The sequence below is a fragment of the Callorhinus ursinus genome, unplaced genomic scaffold (genome assembly GCF_003265705.2).
Source record: "Callorhinus ursinus isolate GAN/ISIS: 27379988/994484 unplaced genomic scaffold, GSC_fseal_2.0 scaffold4, whole genome shotgun sequence".
Taxonomy (NCBI): Eukaryota; Metazoa; Chordata; class Mammalia; order Carnivora; family Otariidae; genus Callorhinus; species Callorhinus ursinus.
In genome coordinates this window covers 119,059,240-119,079,167 of record NW_027397066.1, presented here as the reverse complement: position 1 = coordinate 119,079,167, position 19,928 = coordinate 119,059,240, and the positions used below count along the sequence as shown (strand labels likewise).

Genomic DNA, 19,928 nt, shown 5'->3' with positions numbered 1-19,928 from the left:
TTCTCTCTCTAAAATGAGTCAATAATCTTTAAGAAAACAGATTATAGTTTCAACATCTCCTGGAAAGCAAGGTCTAATCCTTAACATGGCATACAAGGCCTTCCCAAAAAGGCAGCCTGGCCTAGTGGTTGTGAGAATGAGTTGTAGAACCAGGACTGCTTGGGTTTGAAGACAGGTTCTGCTCCTATTAGCTGTGTGGCCTTAACTAAATATTTACAACAGCCTACAAAACGGGTAGCTTTTATTAATATTATATGGGTTCTCCTTTACTTCCTGTACTTACTTTCTGACTGCTTTGCAGTTACCCAAGGGCATTTTGCAGTTTTGTTTCTCTGTTTGTTTTTTACCTGCTGGATCTTTCAGGGGATGAATGTGTGTTTTTCAGAACCGATGAGGACCTTCAAATCATACAATTTCCTGACAGACACAGTGTGCTCTCTCCCTGATCTTTTCTAAACTCCATTCTACTCCACTCCTGCCTTTGGCATAATATCCCCAATCCTCTCACTGATGGGGTTTCTTCACCTGGACTCACCCAGACTGTCTGGGAACAACAACAAGGCACCTCAAGTCCAGCTTTCTTTCATGGGGCAACATGGAAAAGGCAAATAGATAGCTTTGAATTTAGCTATATGGCTGTCACACCAGGACACTGGGGTAGAAGGAGACAGGATGTGAAGGATGAAAGTATCATTCAGGGCCACAAAGGGAATGGATAGAGGAACCAAAGAAGGCACCAATCTCAATAGCATAAAGTGGAGCCCAATAAAGACTATTCCAATTTTTGTAAAGATTTTATTTGTTTATTTGACAGAGCGGGAGAGAGCACAAGCAGGGGGAGGGGCAGAGGGAGAAGCAGACTCCCCGCTATGCAGGGAGCCTGATGCAGGACTCGATCCCAGGACCCCGGGATCATGACCTGAGCCAAAGGCAGATGCCTAACTGACTGAGCCACCCAGGTGTCCCTATTCCAATTTTCTTTTAATATTCCATATTTTAAATCTAGTCAGTAATGTTCAATTCAGCTTAACATCCAGAAATTGTTCAAAATAGAATTTTACATTTTCAACTTAAAAACAAACTTTTATGACCTAATTAAGGCATAATGATCTACTCGATCATGTATTGTGAAGGTGATGATAAGTGTTAAATAAGGCTTTTGATTGGCATTAACTCTGTGGGGTGTTTATTTAAGGTGACCATACACTTTGGTGGGTTTGGGTAAATACTGGTTCTTGCTACATGATGAGAACTGACGAGGGATAACACCATAATGGAGACAAAACGAGTCTGAAAGATTCAGGCTCACGTAACACAGTTGGTCCTTCTGCATCAGAAACTTTTCTTCTTTGGACTTGCATAATCATCTGGTTTGCATTTGATGTATTTCATCATCACTGTGTGAGGCGTTGCCCTCACTGTGTATGCGCTACTTGTATTTTTAAATGTTATTTCAAGGGATTGTTTGGACACTACGGGTCATAGGAGAGTGCGTTGACCTCTGTACATCCACATTGCAAGGTAGACTCATTACCTTTACAGATGTAATGACACCTCAAAGTATCAAGAGGTGTGCAGTCTATATAAGTGATAAGAGCAAGACTCTGTCATCCACTGTATGTACAACAGAGTACAATGCTTAGTCTTGGGTGGGTTAAAAGAAAGATAAGAGAATGAATTACAGTTTTGTTCAAGTGTTAGAATAAAGCTACTACCGGGGCGCCTGGGTGGCTCAGTCGTTAGGCGTCTGCCTTCGGCTCGGGTCATGATCCTGGGGTCCTGGGATCGAGCCCCACATTGGGCTCCCTGCTCGGCGGGAGGCCTGCTTCTCCCTCTCCCACTCCCCCTGCTTGTGTTCCCTCTCTCACTGTGTCTCTCTCTGTTAAATAAATAAATAAAATCTTAAAAAAAAAAAAAAAGAATAAAGCTACTACCTCATACACCTAATGGCAGTGACTAATTACAGCAAAGTACTTTTTGCAAAGTCTACCTAAATAAAGGTTAACTATAGCAAACCTATGACTCTTCTACGTAATTGGTAAATTATTTTTATCTTTTGTGTTTAGAAATCAGTAGATGGTTTTCATTTTCTGTAGTAGCAACTGAATGACTAGCTTCATGCTTTCTCCTATTCTGAAACTATTTTTTCTAGCACTTACCTTAAAAGCAACTCTGGATCTAGCAAGCTAAAAAAAAGTCAGAGATCTTAAAAAAAATTGTGATAAAGTGTTTTATTTTCCCCAAATTAAGCAATACCTGGTGTGATTTAAAGCTGACTCTGTAGTTTTCAGCCCCCATATTAAAAATCAGTTAGAGGGGTCCCTGGGGGCTCAGTTGGTTAAGTGTCTGTCTTTGGCTTAGGTCACGATCCCAGGACCCTGGGATCGAGCCCCGCATCAGGCTCTCTGCTAGGCAGGGTAGTCTGCTTCTCCCTCTCCCTCTGCCCCTGCTTGTGTTCTCTCTCTCATTCACTCTCTCTCTCAAATAAATAAATAAAATCTTTAAAAAAATAAAAAAAAACAAAGATAAAAACCATTTAGAATGGTGAGAGATATATGAGAACATAAGTGAGAAAATCTTGTGTCACATCTGCATTATTTACAAGGCTGCAGGAAAGTTTGTTTTGAATAAAGTATAATTGTTAAAGAACAACTTTAACAATAAAAGTTGTTATTGCTCTCTTTTTGGCTGATAAAATGAAATCTTGGTAATTAATAAGTTTACAATTTGAAAATTATTCCTGATAATAAAATAAGAAAAAGAACCAAGTGGCATTTTTTGGTATACTTACTGAATGACAGATAACTACAAATATTTAGATAAAGAACATGAAGTAATTGGTAAAATATATAAAATGCCCAGTCTCTGGAACCAGAGCGTTAGGTTCAAATTTAAATACTGACACTTAATCTAGTCATGGGACTTTGATTGAGTTGCCTCACCTTTCTTTGCCAATTTCTCTGTCTATGAAAGGTGGGTCATAATAGTACCTACCTTACAGGGTGTTATGTGGGGGGCTGGAGGGGGAGTCCCCAAGACTACCTTCAGGCTTGATGATTTGCTAGAACTCCCGGGATTCAGAAAAGCCATTACACTCCTAGTCATGATTTATTACAGTGAAAGGAAACAGATTATGATTAGCAAAAGGGAGGCAAAGTCCCTCTGCCAACTTCCAGGTGCTCCTTCCCAGGGGAATCCCATGGGGATGAGCTTCATTCTCCCAGAAACAATGTGTGACAATTTGTGTGAAGTGTGGTCCGCCAGGGAAGAAGCTCAGCCGAACTTTGGTCTCTTGAGTTGTAATGGGGGGGGGAGGGGAGGTCAGTCACTAAGCATGCAGCACCGGATGATTAACCTCAGCTACTCAGGCTTTAGCCTCCCCCCATCCCCAAGCAAAAACAGGTGTTCACCATAAATGGATCTGGTCAAACTGAAAGAGCATAGGCCAAGGCCCAGGCTACGAAAACTCTCTTATCAGGCAGGCTATTTCAAGAGCTCAGAGGTTATTTTCCACAACTGGCCAAAGGCCAGTCTTGAAGACAAGCCTTTCACTGGAATGTGCAGGGTTAACCCTTGCTTAACCAGTGGTGATGAGTTAGTCCCCGTAGAGGAATATAAACAAGAAATAGCTATGTCCCATGATTTTGTGATGGTAAGCCCTCAAGTTTGGAATGATGGGCATTACGAACCTATGAAATATTTTAGCTAGGTCTGAATTTGTAAGAGAAGTTCCCACTGAAACACCACATTCTAACATTTTGTCCTTTGTGCTTTACAGAGCTCTGAAGTCAGCAAAGCAATAATCGAAAAGCAGAGCTATTTGAGGACTACAACAGTAAAGCAGGTACAAGAATGATTCTCAGTACTTAACACATAATACTCATTTAGATTGATGAATAATTCAATCTTATAGTCCTTATTATTAAAAAAATATTTTACAAAAATGCTAATTCGGTGTCTTAGAATATGTGTGACTATATATTATAGATGGCTGACCATATCCTAAAGAGGAATTGATTTCTATGTATACACTAAATTAATTTTGAGTTTCAGGTAGGCCAGGCCTAGATAGAAATGTGAAGGAATTAAATAATAATAATAATAATATTTTTTATTAAATCAACATATATTCATTAAAGGCCTATAATATGGCAAATACTCATCTGTGAGGTAATTGGTGATTTTATAGAACTGAACAAAACAGGATGGCCCACTGCTGCCCTTAAGGGGCTTACAGTCTTGTGGAGGTGACATGAAATAAATAAGCAGATATCAACATATGACAAAAAAACTGTGATAAGTGCAATGAAGAGACATAGCAGTTTGTGGGAGAAAGTATTGGGAGACAAGGAAGGAATCTATTGTGGACTGGCTAAACAGAGGGTATTTCTCTGGAAAGTAACATTTAAACTAAGAGTTAAAATATGAGGCAAAGAGTCCCAGGAAGATGGAATAGCAGTGAATAAAAAAAATAATTGATAAAAGGATAATAAAGTGGCTATAGCAAAGTCACAAATGTAGAGAAAGATATAAGATGAAGCTGGGTTGATAATTGGATGAAAAAGAATATGGGAACTGGCCCAGTCCCATGGGGCCTTACTGGCCATGGTAAGGGGCCTTTGGACAAGGTCTGCTGGGCTACTTTCTGCACTTGGCATTTCTGTGAATTGTCACTTAGTCTTCTCTCCTGACCCCCCTGAGTAGAGATGCTTTCAGATCTACCACCTGACCCTACCTTCCTGCATCTGCCAAAGCACTGTGGAAATGTCTTAGGATTGTACAAAGAGATTCTCAATGTGTTCACGCTTTTGAATACTAGTTCCATGACATGTACCGCATAAAAATGGTTTTGGGTCAAGAAATTTTGAAATTTTCTGAATACTGTAACACTTGCAGGAGCTTTAATATTAGAGGTTTTGAGAACCTATAATAAATAGTAAATAACCAAACATATATGTTTATGTCTATATGTATGTGTGTGTGTACCTTTATTTAACCTGGTATTTCCCAAAGCTATTTTTCAGGATTACATTAGAAAATGTTTCCAAAGTTTCCTTCTTGGAAATATGTATTTTAAGAGTTTCCTTATACTTCTGAGGCTGGTCTGCTTTTAGGTAATTTGACCTATTCAGTGGCTATGCACATTAAATGATGTTAGATAATTTAGTAATTTACTAGAATCTAGGTAATTCAAGCTAGAAAAAAAATCTGTTTGCTTCAGTGGTTTAGCTTTTTCAGGCAGAAGATTTTTCTTGACCTGAATTATATGGTTAATTGCTTCAAATCCTGATTATACTTTTCATGTGAAAATAATATGGAGTAAAGGCTTACTAAATAATTCTCATTATCAGTATTGGTAATATTTGTTCTCTTAAATCAGGCAAAGGAAAACCATAAAAAAAAGGTTTGCATCTCAGCTGCTCTGAACCTTATTCCTTTCCATTGAAATTATCTTATTCTCCTTGATTTGTACAATTCTCATAATTTAAAAAAGTCTTAAAATGAGGAAAATGACTTGGGGTAGTGCCTACTTTAGCACTTAAGAATGACTTATTTTGTATAAAATGTGGAGATTTTGTATTTATAGCAATAAAATTTCAAGAGCCAGAATATTAGTGTTAATTTACACTTATTCCAAAAGAGAGGTGCTGAGAAGCATCTGTGTTGGAAAGGGCATTGACTTTTTTATATCAATTCAGCATTTCTCAATTCAGTTAACTATTCTAAGACAATAAGAAAAACACATGAAGAATTCCCTGGGATTTCATAACTTAGAAACAAAAAGCCTTGTTTCATCCCCAGAAAGACAAGAGACAGCTGTCCTTTAATTACTACTCTTGCCATTTGCTTTCTACTAGAGATGTCTCAAATTTGGAATCTAATTAGAAATCTTAATTGAAATGGCAGGGGAAAAAAAGAAAAAGAAAAGAAAGAAAAAGATCTACATAAAAACATGAAAGTACGGGTAAAAATAGAAATTGATAATATCTTAGCCAGATTGAATGAGTCGGCCTCTGGGGAACATGTTATCTGGCATGAAACTGAACTTGCTGTTTTTTCTTTCAGGAAGAATTTTCTCGACCAGATGACTAGTCTTCTAATCTTTATCAATTGTAATTTCTAGGGACTATATTTTGCTCAGGGTAGAGACAATGGTTTTAATGTGTTGAGGCCTGAGTTGAATCGCTGTTCCCTAACTTATTCCCTGTCTGACCTTGCACACATTTTCTAAACATATGCAATCTCAGTTTACCCATCTCTAAAATGGAATTTTAAATCCCATGCAACATAGTTTCTGTCTTCCTTGTCTTTTGACTTACACACTGACTGATATATAGTAGCAGATCTAGATCTATCAGGTTCTAGAAAGGAAGGAAAGAAGAGAAAGAAGTAACAGGGAACAAAACTAAATTTGAGAATACATAAAATAATATCTAGCACAGAAGAGTGCAAATACAAAACGTTCAGAAAGTGTTTGTTGATTCTGTACCCTGGAGGCAAACACTCAAAACCAGATTCATTAATCCCTTTACTCAAACTTCTTTTTTTTCTTGTAGATATATTGGATTCTGGTCTGCAGATTGTAAACCCCACTTTAAAAGCATAGTGACATATTATTTCTGAATTACAGCACTTTGCATGCTGTTAGGCATGATAGTTGCTCAATTAATATTTGCTTAATTGAGTGAAACGGTGAATTAACAGTGCCGGAAAGAGGATAAGCCACATTGTCCTATTTCCATTACGGTGTTTGTAAACACCGTATCTAACATCCTAAGCAAAAGCGGTTGTCCTCTCTGTGAATGATTTCAGTGATAATGCACCCACTTCCTGCTGCTTCTCCATGCACTCTGCTCCCATCAGATTAACCAATTTCCTGTTGCTTATGCATAGTCTGCATTTGTAGCTTTTTGTCTTTGCCTTCATCACCTTTATTTTCAATATTTTCTTTTTTGTCTTTCATTCTTGCTTTCTTCTTTTTCCCTCCCTTTTATCTATCCCCACATTTTTGATGTACAAATCTCTCAAAGTCCAATTAAATATCATCTCTGTGAAGCAGTCCCAGGTATGTCCTGAGATAACTATCTTAGCCCCCCTTTTGTTTGTTTGATTGTTTGTTTGTTTGTTTTCAGGCACTGTCCCTTATTCCCCATCTGTGGAAAGTAACTCTGACACAGAGCCAGTGAAAGCTCAGCTGCATATGTTAATGGCTCTTTTCTTCTATTCTCTACTCCATCCTGTTTCCTTTTACCAAAAAACTCACCAAAGGGGTGAACTTCTGGCAGAGTTTACTGCTTGCTTCCACACTGGTATCTGGGCCACTGGTGAGATGAATTTAGGCCATGAGTACCAGGCTGCAGTCACATCAGCTGTCTGAGTTTGGTTAGATTTCTGAATGTGTCCTTAGTTCTGGCTGCCATGTCCTCAGAGTCTGGAGTCTGGCTCAACACCCAGGGTTCTAGGTGCCCTGATTCCCAGGACACCTGTCTGTGTCCTGTTCCCGCCAGCCTCACCTTACTTTGGGTAGCCCTTCCTCATTTATGATTTGGACACGCACATGAGGCTGAGTACTGCCCCTCCACAAAAACCCATTCTACTGCTTCTCCATCCCTCACCCCAAACTCAAGGGAGCCCCTCTTTATTGATGCCCATTCAGATCAAACTTGAGTTTATCAATTAATTCTTGGTAATTGGACTCTTGGTCCCTATAAATCAATACTTTATTCCCAGTTCCTTCTTCTTACTCTTTGCAGAACAGATTCTTTTTGCTTCCTTTCATGGTTCTTCATTCCTCTTGATTGAATTCACATTTATTATTATTATGGCATTCCACTTGAACCTCTCATAGTCCATTTTCCACTTTTCTAGCCATGTGAGTAATAGTAAATATTAATACTAATAATTCTAGTAATATTTATTGACCACTTGCTATATCTTCTAATCTCTTTTTGTTTGTTTTATATTTACTATTTAAAAATCTACACAGTAAAATTCATGCTTTCTGGTGTACAGTTCTAGACTTTTTGACAAACGTGAATAGTCATGTACTCACCACCCCAATTAAGGTACAGAACACTTACCCCAAAATCTTCTGTCTTCTACCCCCTTATGGTCAACTTCTCCTGCCCACCTCCAACCATTAGAAATCACTGATCTGTATTCTGTTTCCATAATTTACATTTTCCAGAATGCCATGTAAATTGAATTATACACTATGTAGCCCTTTGAATCTGGTTTCTTTCACTTACTGTAATATGCCTAAGATTCATCTAAGTTTTGTGGGTATCAATGATGCATTGCTTTTTATTACTGAGTAGTATTCCATCTTATGGACATACTTTAAGGTGATTATAAATTCATCATTTGAAGAAATTTTGAGTGATTTTGAATTTTTAGTTAAAAAAACATTAAAAACAAGTTTTGTGTGACCATAAATTCTATTTCTTTTGGGGGAAATAAACAGAAACAAGACTGCTGGGTGATTTGGTAGGTGTATGTTTAACTTTAAAAGAAACTGACAGATTTTTTTCTTAAGTAGGGATAACTATTTTACCTTCCTATGATCAATGTACAAGAATTCCAATTGGTTCACATCCTTGTCAAAGATTGGCTTGCCAATTTAAAAAATATTAATTATAGCCATTCTAATAGGTATATAGTAATAGCTCATTGTGATTTTAATTTTTTTTTCCTAAAGATCTAATGGTCTAAAGATCAGTTAGGGAGAACTGATATCTTAATAATAATAAATCTTTCCATTCATGAGCATTCTATATATATTCATTTAATAAATAGATAAATAATATATAAATACTTCATTTTATTTTATATTTTATCAGTGTTTTATAGATCATAACATTACAGATCCTATACATATTTTGTTTGATTTATTCCAAAAATTTGTATGTTTTTGATACTACAATAAATGGTATTTTTTTTAAATTTTTTTTTCCATTTTCATTGCTAGTTTATAGACAGTTGAGTTTTGTATATTGACTTTATATTGTGCAACTTTGATAAACTTATTATTTCTAGCTTTTTTGTAGATATTTTTGGCTATTTTCTACATAGATGCTAATGTCTGCAAATAGAGACAGCATTATTCATTTTCAATCTGTATGTCTTTTAATTCTTTTCCTTGACTTATTGCATTAGTTAAGATCAGCAGTATGAAATTGAAGAGGCAAGAAAACAGTGGAAGTATTAAAAAAAAAAAGTGGAAGTCTTACCTTATTCCTGATCTTAGCGGCAAAGTGTTGAGTCTTTTATAATGCAGTTATATTGATAGCTGTAGGATTTTTGTAGATGCCCATTATTGTGTTAAAGTACTTTCCTTCTATTCCTAAATTGCTGAGAGTTTTTTATTTCATGGATGAGAGTTTTATTTTATGCATGTTGAATTTCCTCAAATACTTTTTTCTGCATCTTTGGGATGATCAGATGTTTTTCTTTTTTAGTTTTTTTGATATCGTGAATTGCATTAATAGAGTTTTGCATGTTAAAATAGTTTTGCATTCCTGGAAAAAACCCTCTGTATGCTGGTTTGTCCTGGAATAAACCCTTTTTATATACTATTGATTATATTTGTTATAGCTAAGATTTTGTTGATAATTTTTCATGTAAGTTCATGAGATATTGGTCCATATTTTTCTTTTCCTATAGCATCTTTACTTTTGTATCAAGATAATGCTGACCTCATAAAATGAGTTGGGAAGTATGCCCCATTTTCTGTTTTCTCAAAGAGTTTGAGATTAGATTTGAGAGCTTGAGTGTAGATTTATTAGTATTCTTCAAATCTTTAGTACAGTTCACCAGGAAAGCCATAAAACCTGGCATTTTATTTGTAGTATTTAAATATGAATTCACTGGGGCGCCTGGGTGGCTCAGTCTTTAAGGGTCTGCCTTCGGGCTCAGGTCATGATCCCAGGGTCCTGGGATAGAGCCCTGCATCCGGCTCCCTGCTCAGCGGGAGGCCTGCTTCTCCCCCTCCCACTCCCCCTGCTGTGTTCCCTCTCTCGCTGTGTCTCTCTCTGTCAAATGAATAAATAAAATCTTTTTAAAAATAATATGAATTCAACTTCTGTAATAGGTGCAGGACTATTCAGGTTATCTCTTTTTGGGTGAAATTTGATAATTTTTATTCAAGAAATTGTTCAATTTCATCTGTTACCTTTTTTAATCTTCACATTCTTCAGAATAGTTCTTTATTATTATTTTAAGGTCAGTGGTCTAAATGATGTTCTCTCTTCCATTCCAATATTGTAATTTATAGCTCCTTTTTATGTTGGTCAATCTGGCTAGAGTTTATCAATTATTTATCTTTTCAAAGAAGCAGCTTTGGTTTCATTGATTTTCTCAATTGTTTTAATTTTCAATCACATTGATTTCTGCTTTTGTTTTTATTATTCTCTTCCTTCTCCTTGCTTTGAGTTTAATGTACCCTTTCTAGTTTCCTAAAATGACACTTTAGATCATAAATTTAAGACTTTTCTAATATTAACATTCTAAATTTCTGTCAGTATCACTTCAGTTGCATCCCATAAATGTTGATGATTTGTATTTTCACAATTCCAATTATCTTCTAATTACTTCTGTGACTTTCTCTTTGGCCCAGTGGTTTTACAGAAGTGTGTTGCCTAATTCTCAAACATTTGAGTTTTCCAGATATCTTTTTCTTATTGGATTTTAGTCTAATACCATTGTGTTGTGAACACATACTTATATGATTTCAATTTAAAAAAAATTGTCCCAGTTTTAGGGCCCATGCCAAGAAATGGGGACTGCCTTCAGGTCAAAAGCACAAGGAAAATGGGGAAAATGAAAAATTCACCCTCATGTGGTTTGCTTCTCCATGTTTTAGCTCCTTTTCACAATTTTCCTGCTTTTGTTTATTTTTTAAAATCCTCAGGTTGCTTGCTTTTTGTGTTTACTTCTAATCAGTGGAGATAGAGTGTTTTGTTGCATTGGTCAGTCTTTGCTAGAAATGGAATGCCTAAAACCTTTGCATACATTAATTTATTTAATTATCTCTATAATTAATTAGGTAGGTATTACCATTTTACCAATTTATATTGAGAAAACTAAGGGATAGTATGGTTAAGGAGATTGCCCAAGGTCCCAAAGTAAGTGGCAGAGCCTCAGCATTTTGGATCCATAATAGGTTATTTTTTCCTTTCTTTTTTTTGGTTTAAGATTTATTTATTTATTTATTTTAGAGAGAGAGAGAGTGTGTGTGTGTGTCTGTGAGCAGGGGGAGGGGCAGAGGAGAGAGAAAGAGAGAGAGAATCCAAGCAGACTCCCCACTGAGCCCAGAGCCCAACACAGGGCTCTATCCCATGACCCTGAGAGCATCACTTAAGCTCCGAAATTAAGAGTCGGATGTTCAACCGACTGAGCCACCTAGGTGCCCCCAAAATAGGTTTTTTAACCACAGTGCTGTACAACCTCTCTCATGAGGGATTCAGATGTGCATACCAGACTAACATAGAGTTAAATTATAAAAGAAAGACCACGGAACAATAACAAGAAATAATCAAACAAAAACACATTTATTAACTTTTCAGACAAAGGATAAAGGGTGAGGAAATTCTCAGAGTACTTTACTAAAGCGAAAAGAGCCAGGAAATGTAAAGTGCTATAATGTGTATGGGGTGGGGAGGGTGGGGAAGTGTGGAAATGGGGCAGGGGGTTAGAAGCAGAAGGGAGAAAAAGGTATGGAGGTGGGTGTTATGCTGGTTACTCTCTTTGAAGGATTGAAACTAGTACTTTGTCAAGGACAGAATATAAAAGGAAACTCTTCTATTTACACACTGTATTCCATATAGAAGATGCCCAATAAATGCATATCATATGAATTCATGATTATGGTATTTCCTTTCCTTATTTCTAACACATGAGATCAAAGCAATCCTAGAAGTTGTAGGGCTTCGGCCTGAGATTGAGAAGATGGGAGAGGTAGGAGGAAAGTCTGTACATGTTTTATTCAGTATCTGGGCATAAATTAATGACATATTTTCACATAAAATTTGAGCTTGAATATCATATTGTCTCAGTGTCAATCCTTAATATCCTCTAGCTGATCACAAAAGATTAACCCACGTTACAAAGGGGACTTGTCAAATCAATCCATGATTTTCTTAAGTTCCATGAGTTGCACCAGAGAAATGTTAGATGAATTTGCAGGTGGAACAATGGCTTGAATCTCACTGCTCTGTCTCATTCTTTTTATAATTTTCTGTTCAATTCAAGTTTACCAACTGAATTCTCTCTTTTTTTTTCTTTTTTCATTACATATTGTTTGCTCTTACTTTCATTGTAGTGCAGTTTTATTGAGTAAACATTTTAAGGTAGAATGTGTGGTTTTGTATATATCGGAGAGTAAGGGGCCTGCTTGCAGTGAAAGACCTGAGACTCATTATCTTTATGCAGTAGGCAGTATGAGTGAGAAAACTTAGTTATACCATATTATGTTCTTTGTAGATAACCTCAGGCACCCTATGAACTTCTCTGGAGAGCTAACGTGAAATTATAAAAACCACAAAATGCATTTATTCTTGTATGTTATAATAAAAAGCAGAAGATAAAATTTTAATTAAATTCATTATCTGTCTTACTTTGAAATTTCAGATTTCAAAAGAAAATAAGCAATTAATTATCAGAAACTATAGATAATTTAGTCAATACTAATTGGAACTTCAAATGTATCATCATAAGGAATTCAGTCAGTTCTGTGAATTAATAACTTCTGATGTCTATATTAGAAATGCCCTGTGGATATATTTAAAGGTTCAGTTTTAGGTTTGCTTGAGCACACGGTGCTTAACTGGACTTGGGTGTTTGTATGCGACCGTGTTCACAAGAATTTGAGACATTTGATGTTGCTGAGGCAGCACTTCCTTGGAGTCGTCTTCTTTAGTACATGTGAAAAAAAGAATCAACCTCCAGCCAAATTAAAATTCTTTCTGTACATCTCTGCTTCTTAAGATAGGCTTGAGATGGGCTGCTAGGAGTCATTATATTTGGAATATACAGTTCGTTGAATAAAAGTATCAGGGTCAAAAAACTGTCATCTTAAGTGCAGACAATAAACTCCTATCCTTTACTTAGTTTTCCAGATCACAGAGGACATTAAAAATACCCAAGCATCTAGTGAACTGCTATAAAACCCTCTTGTATTATTTCTTTAAACCTTTGCTGGGTGATAGCAATTTTTTAAAAGTGTCTTTGGGGCTTAAGATCAGGTTTTACAAGTTTTTGTGAAGTAAGCAAAACCCAATATGTCACATGAAGTATTTATAGAAGAAAAAGTTTCCCTGAGATTTCTGTCTTTTCTGGAATATCCAATGAAAGTTCCTTTTCTTTGTGTAACAAGTAAGAAGCAACCAAGAGAGTCATGCCCTGAAGAAAAGGGTAAGAATCTCACCTCAGAACAAAAGAACTTCTCCCTAGTCCCAGCATGGCCACTAACCAGCTGGGCTCATGGAGCTCTCCTACCTCATCTCTAGGCCTCTGTTCTCATTCCTTAAATGAGACAACCACTGGTTTCTGTAAGTCTCTTCAAAGCTATGTTCTGTTAGAACACTTAATTATAATATTTTAAAGAGTGATGATGGGTAGGCATATTGTAACCAATCTGTTGCAAAGAGATGAATGAAATTAAATCAAGCATGTTTTCATGTCTACACTTGTAATTCTTCAGGATGATTTCATTGTATGATGGACACAGCAAAATCTAAGAAAGCAGATGGCAGACTAACTACATTCCCAAAGTTGATCCAAGTGCTCCCCCTCAGAACATCAGGTCACTGTTAAAAATCTATGTAAATTATGGCGCAGATCTGATTGGTGCTGAGTTCTCAGGAATGAAGGTGTTTTGTCACAGGGATTGACCGGGCCTTTCTCTTTTACTTTAAATACAGTGGACACCAACATTGTTCTTATCCTAATTTGAAACAAACGAGCAACAACAGACTGATCTTTGATTTTCAGTGAACGAAAGGCATAGTCCCTTTGCCTGCTGAACTGAGTTCTCGGCATTGCTGCTTTGTGTTCTGTCTTTTGGAACATCAAGATTTTGCTAGTTTCAGTGAGTATTCATTTAATACTCATCCTGACTCAGGACTGTTTCTTGACTGAGATTGCAATCTCCAGAAGGGAGCCCCGTGATTCAAAGAAGCAAAAGAAGAAAATATTACCCCTTTATTTAGTAACTAGAATGGTGGATCTGGAGAATTGGATATGTTCAAATCATTAGAGCTTATTTTCAAACTGCAATTATTTAGAATTTTTATTCTTGATTTTTTTCATGGCGGCTTGTCCACTGAAAGTATATTCACATCAGGACCAAGTAAAAGTTATAGAGATGAGTATGTCTCAATGAGACAGAGTGTTATAAATAGAAGTATAAAAATATCTACCATGATACATTGTTTTGTTTTGTTTTGCTTTGTTTTGTTCTTTCCTGGGGATTCTGGAACTTAGGCATTAAATGCTATATTGATATGTTATAGGTTTTCCAGAGATTTCTATTTTTAGGAAAGAAAATAATATAAACAAAATAAATGTCTCCTAGACCTTCCTCCTATCTCTCTACATTTGCCCTAGTATCTTTTTTAAATGATAATAAAAGTTTGAGGATTTTTGTATGATAAAATTAAAAAGTGATGGCAGATAGACTAGAGAGAGGACTCTGGAATTAGAAACTCAAATTTACTTTCTGGTTTACTTTGTAACCTTCAGCTCTTCACCTGTGAAGCTTGAGTTACATCTTAAATCTGTTATAAAGATTAATGTTATGCATATAATGTAATAACACAGAGCATGGCACATAATATATACTCAGAAAAGGCACATAAATACTCAGAAAATTGTGGCTGCTGTTGACTAAGATGAATTTCAAAAGCAGTGGTAGAGAGTCTCTGTGAAGTGGATATTAGTAGAACCTCCTTTGATTTGGTATTTACAAGAAAGGAAAGGAAGTGTACCACGCCAGTCAATTGTATTTTATTAAACCCTTTCCCCTCCCCGTTTCCATGTGTCATTGTAGTTTGAACCAATGTGTATTCTAAAACCTCCAGTCCAGACATGTTTAGTAAATTGATGGACTCTAGATGATCCTGCTTTTGATGACATTAGGACACTAGTTCTTATTGTGAGCTGCATAATACATGTCCTGGCCAGCCTCCAACACTTTCCAAAGTGTGGCATACAGTGACCTGGCTCTGTTGAGCTAGGTGTTCAACAGAGGTGCCTTGGTCTGACCTTGCCAAGAGTCCAGCAGCGGAGCTAAGGCTAGAAAAAGCAAAGATCAAAGGAAGAAAGAGTGAGTACAATCAAGGTTGGGTTAGGGCTGGTCAGTGGAAAAAGTCTAATATAAAGAGACCAACAAATAGGGGAGTCAAAGTGTAGGTGGGTGTCAAGGGCCCCAGGCAGACAATCCAGATTGTAAAATTCTGGGTAGAAATGAAAGTAGGTAAGATGTGAGCCAGTGCCTGGAAAGACTGAAGCCCAAGCCAGGATCCATGATAGCTCGTGGCATCAGTCTAGAAAGTACATTAAGTGACATGGGCCTTTAGCCCATATTGGCTCTGTATTTGGTGGAATTCCATATTCACTTCTCTCAGTTTATGAGCCTGGATTCTAGGTAGTCTTCTGTGCCTTAAAATGATGCTTCTCATGCTTGAATATAGATGGAAATCCTCTATGTCATAATGCAATTTCTAATTTAGCAGATCTGGGATCTGGCTCAAGTTTCTGCATTTCTAACAGACTTCCAGGTGATGCACACTGCTGGTCTAGGGACCACGTTTTGAGCGGCAAAACCTTAAAAGACTGTTGCTGTTCAGTCTTGCTCAAGTCAGTGCTGCTTCCTTGTGGTAAAGATGAGGAGAATATTGCTGACTAACTCAACACTTAGCCCCAGAAGCTGGACTTTTGATCAGTCTGGAGCCCTGACAACTCTCATCTTTATTCTCCTTGTGACAAAGCAGGCTCACAGTGAATTTAATATTGATAGTAAAGCCATACAGACAATTTGGAGAATTCAATTGTCTCCTGACACAGTTGGTTTTCCCAGGCAGAAATGTTGGCCCTGAATGCTAATTCATTGCTCTGACAGCAGTTATCTTTGGCCCGGTTAGGGGCCTCATGAGTTAGGAAGGAAGGCCTTGACCTTAAATACATGAGTGATTTTTTTTTTCAGGTAAAATATTAAATTTGCCCATTTATGCCATTTTTCCTCTAAAGGACCCTTTTCCCTGAAATCATTTTTTAATTCTTCTATTCCTTTCAAATAATATAAATTAGAATAAATCCCTGTTACTGAGAATAGGAGTCTGGTTGCAGAACTTTGAATATCATTATCTTACAATGATGGTAGCCTTCAAAGTACCTTGACATTTCCCATGAGGAAAAAGAATCTGAGTAGGCAGAGGTAAATCACCATCTGGATCATATTCCTGGTTTTACCTCTTCTTACATAGCATTTGGCTGACCCTTACAAGCCCCGCCCATCTATACTCCATCTTGTAAATTTCAGGTGTGTAGCGGGTTTTAAAGTGATTTGGCATTGTGAATTATATCTGGTTTATCAGAATGTCCTGGTTTCAGAAGTTTTGGGACACTGACATGAAGTGAACAAGTGTAGTGGGTTAGTTACCGAAAGGCTATACCATCACCATAATAGAGACTTGCTATTCTGTTTATTTTTGAAATGGATAGAAATAATCATTTATTCAACATTTTATATCAAAGCACTGTTTGGAAACATAAACAAAAGCCACAGGTACATAGTGTCAGGAAGCCTCCAACACTGCCTGCCTGGACTGCAGCCTGAACAGGCTAGGGAACATCTTTAACCAGAGGAATGCTTAGAACCTGACTACAGCCCATCCTATGACGCTTTACATCCTGGGATGCCACCTAGACCACAAGCACCCCCTGCCCTGTACCCTTGCCCCTTGTGTCATCCTCATTTTGCTATGGGCTTAGTTAGCCATGACTCAGTCTTCCCCCGATCTTCCCACTTTTAAAATGTTACAAAACATCCTTGGGGTCTTCTGTTCCTATGGAAAAAAGTTTCTTTCACCTTCTACCTCTTCAGAAAATGTTTCCTTAGTTTCTTTGTCTTAATGGAAACCTGGCTTTCTGGGGTTTTCTGCTTCCCTGCTGCCTACTCTAATATAGACTGACCATATACTGCGGAGACTGGAGGCTGGACTACAATCTTCCTAGTAGTCGCAAGAGGCCCTTTAAGCTGTTAGGACCTCATTTAAGATTGCTGATGTCTGGCTGTACCACACCTCTACCCCTATTTACTGTGCGCATTGGCCAAATTCCTGCTTTCTTCAGACTCTTCTACTAGACACAGTCTTCCCCTGGTTCCCAGTCCTGTCTGCTAGGGAGATTTCAATTTCCGTGGAAATAACCCATTGAACACTCATGATGCACAGTTTCTTTTTCTTACTAGTGCTAGTGACCAACAGTACCACACAATTTCAGCCACTCATTTATGCCCGTGTCAGTCCTCTGGACTTCTCATCACTTGGAACTGAATTATTCTCTCATCTTCCAGTATGTTACATCTTTCCCCTTTAATGACTTCCCACTCCAATCTAAAAGCTGTTTGGTCATATTTGTATTATTACATTCTTGGTTCCACTCTTCTCTCATGCATCAGCAGGCCAAACCCCTACACTGTCAACTAAACTATCCTTCTCCACGAGACTGCTGAGCACTGTTGGAGAAAGCCACACAGATAGTCAGGCTGAGACCTCTACAAATCTGTCGTCTTCAGTTCCTGCTGGACCCATACATCTGCCTCCACCTGTTCCCTCACCTGGTACTCTTGAAGACCAATCCAAACTCCACCTTTCTTCTCCAAGCTCCTACCTAACTCCCTTCCCATTTCCTCTCAACACACAACTTTGCCTTTTTAGTTAATTAAATTTATGAGTATTAAGGACATACCAAAGGTATGAAGAAAAATATAGAAGACATTCTGTATCTATTACTCAGTTTAATAAACAAAACTTTCCCAATACAGTTGAAGTTTCTTCTGTTCCCCTTCCAGATCACATCCCTCACGCTCATCCTACCAAACATCATAACGATTCTGCTGTTAGTGTTTATCACACATTTCTTTGTTACTGCACTTCAAGTGTGTGTACCCCTACATAATATAGAACTAGAGTACTATTTTACATGTTTTAAAATTTTCTAGAAGTACCATCATATCCCTCTGTCTTCCTGCCTCTCCTCATTTTTCTCTATTCTTTATACTTTATGAAGTTAATCAATGTTGATATATGAAATGAAGATCCATTTTTTATAAAATGAATAAGCCACAATATATTTGTCCATTTTCTTATTGATGGACATTTAGCCTGTTTCAATATTTTTTAATTGAAGTTGATTTATTATGAAAATTCCTGTGTCTCCTGGTATGCATTTTCAAGAACTTTTCGAGAATATAACCTTAGAAGTAGAATTGCTTTTCAGCTTAGATCATTGATTTGAAGAACTTCTTTTCTAATATAAGCATTTAATACTATAAATCTCCCTTTAAGCACATTTTTATTTGTAGCATAGTGACTTATTCTGATTTAAATGTACATACACACACACATTTTTATTTTAGTTTGTTAGGGTTTATTTTACAACCTAGGATATAATCCTAGTAAATATTCCATGTGTACTTTGAAACAAAATGGATATCCTGTTGTTGTTGAATGAATTGTGTAATAACTGTCATTAGGTCAAGTTGTTGGTAGTGTTATTTAAGTATTCTATATCCTCACTGATTTTTTTGTCTACTTGTTCAGTCCATTGCAGAGAGAGGAATATTGATGTCCCTAAGTATATCATTGTGGATTTATCTATTTCTCCTTTCAATCCTTTAAGTTTTTGCTTCATGTACTATGAAGTTCTGTTAGGCGCATTTACCTTTAGGATTGTTACATCTTCTTGGTGAATAACCATGTTATCATTATATAATGCTGATATTCTCTACATGAAATCTATTTTATTTGATATTAATATAGTCACTGCAATTTTTTTTGATTAATGTTTCCATGATATAACTTTTTCAATCCTTTTACTTTTAACCTATCTATGTCGTTATATTTAATTATAAATATGAAGCAATAATCAGGTCTTTTTTATCCAAGCTGATAATCTTCTCTGTCTTTTAATTGGGGCGTGTGTGTGTGTGTGTGTGTGAGTGTGTGTGTGTGTGTAGCTTGCATTTAATGTGATTATTGCCATGGTTTGATTAAAAACAAACATTTTACTATGTATCTTCTTTCTATTCCATCTGTTTTTGTTCTTTTCCTCTGCTTTTAAATTTATTTTGTGTTTTTTGTTATTCCATTTTACCTCCACTATTGGCTTATTATTTATACTTATTTTTTAATGTTATTAGTAATCACTCCCAAAATTACCATAAATGTTTTAATTAATTTGTCTACCTTCAGATATTTCAGTGATATAATTGTATACTATACTTTTAGTGTAAGAACTATACAACTCCCCATTCATCCCTATCATTCTTTCTTGCTGTTGACATTATATGTTTTCTTTTTCTATATGCCCTAAGTATATAATACATCGCTACTATTTTTGTTTTAGGCCAGTGTTTAGCAAACTAGACAGCAGGGCAAATCCTGAATATTAATTACTTTTACAAATGAAATATTGTAACACAACCATGCCTCTTTGTTTATGTATTGTCAGTGGTTGCTTTTACACTACCATAGCGGAGTTGAATGGTTGTGACAGAAACTGTACAGTCAAAAAACCTAAAATATTTACTATCTGTCTTTCACAGAAGTGTGCCAACCTCTGCATTAGGCAGTTATCTTTTATAGTCACTACAGGTGAGAAACTATGAAATTAACATCTACTTTCATTTATACCATTTATAGCACTCT

At 36.6% G+C, this 19,928-nt stretch overlaps 1 protein-coding gene across 7 annotated transcripts in view; it reads left to right on the top strand.

The window, feature by feature from the left end:
- The window catches only part of INPP4B (inositol polyphosphate-4-phosphatase type II B), an 864,684-nt gene that overhangs the window by 403,240 nt on the left and 441,516 nt on the right, over nucleotides 1-19,928 (top strand). For all 7 annotated transcript variants that reach the window (XR_012378034.1, XM_025874245.2, XM_073892293.1 and 4 more), the window contains one exon: nucleotides 3,779-3,844. The gene's annotated coding sequence lies outside the window, so the exon portion shown is untranslated. The remainder of the gene's footprint in view (nucleotides 1-3,778; nucleotides 3,845-19,928) is intronic.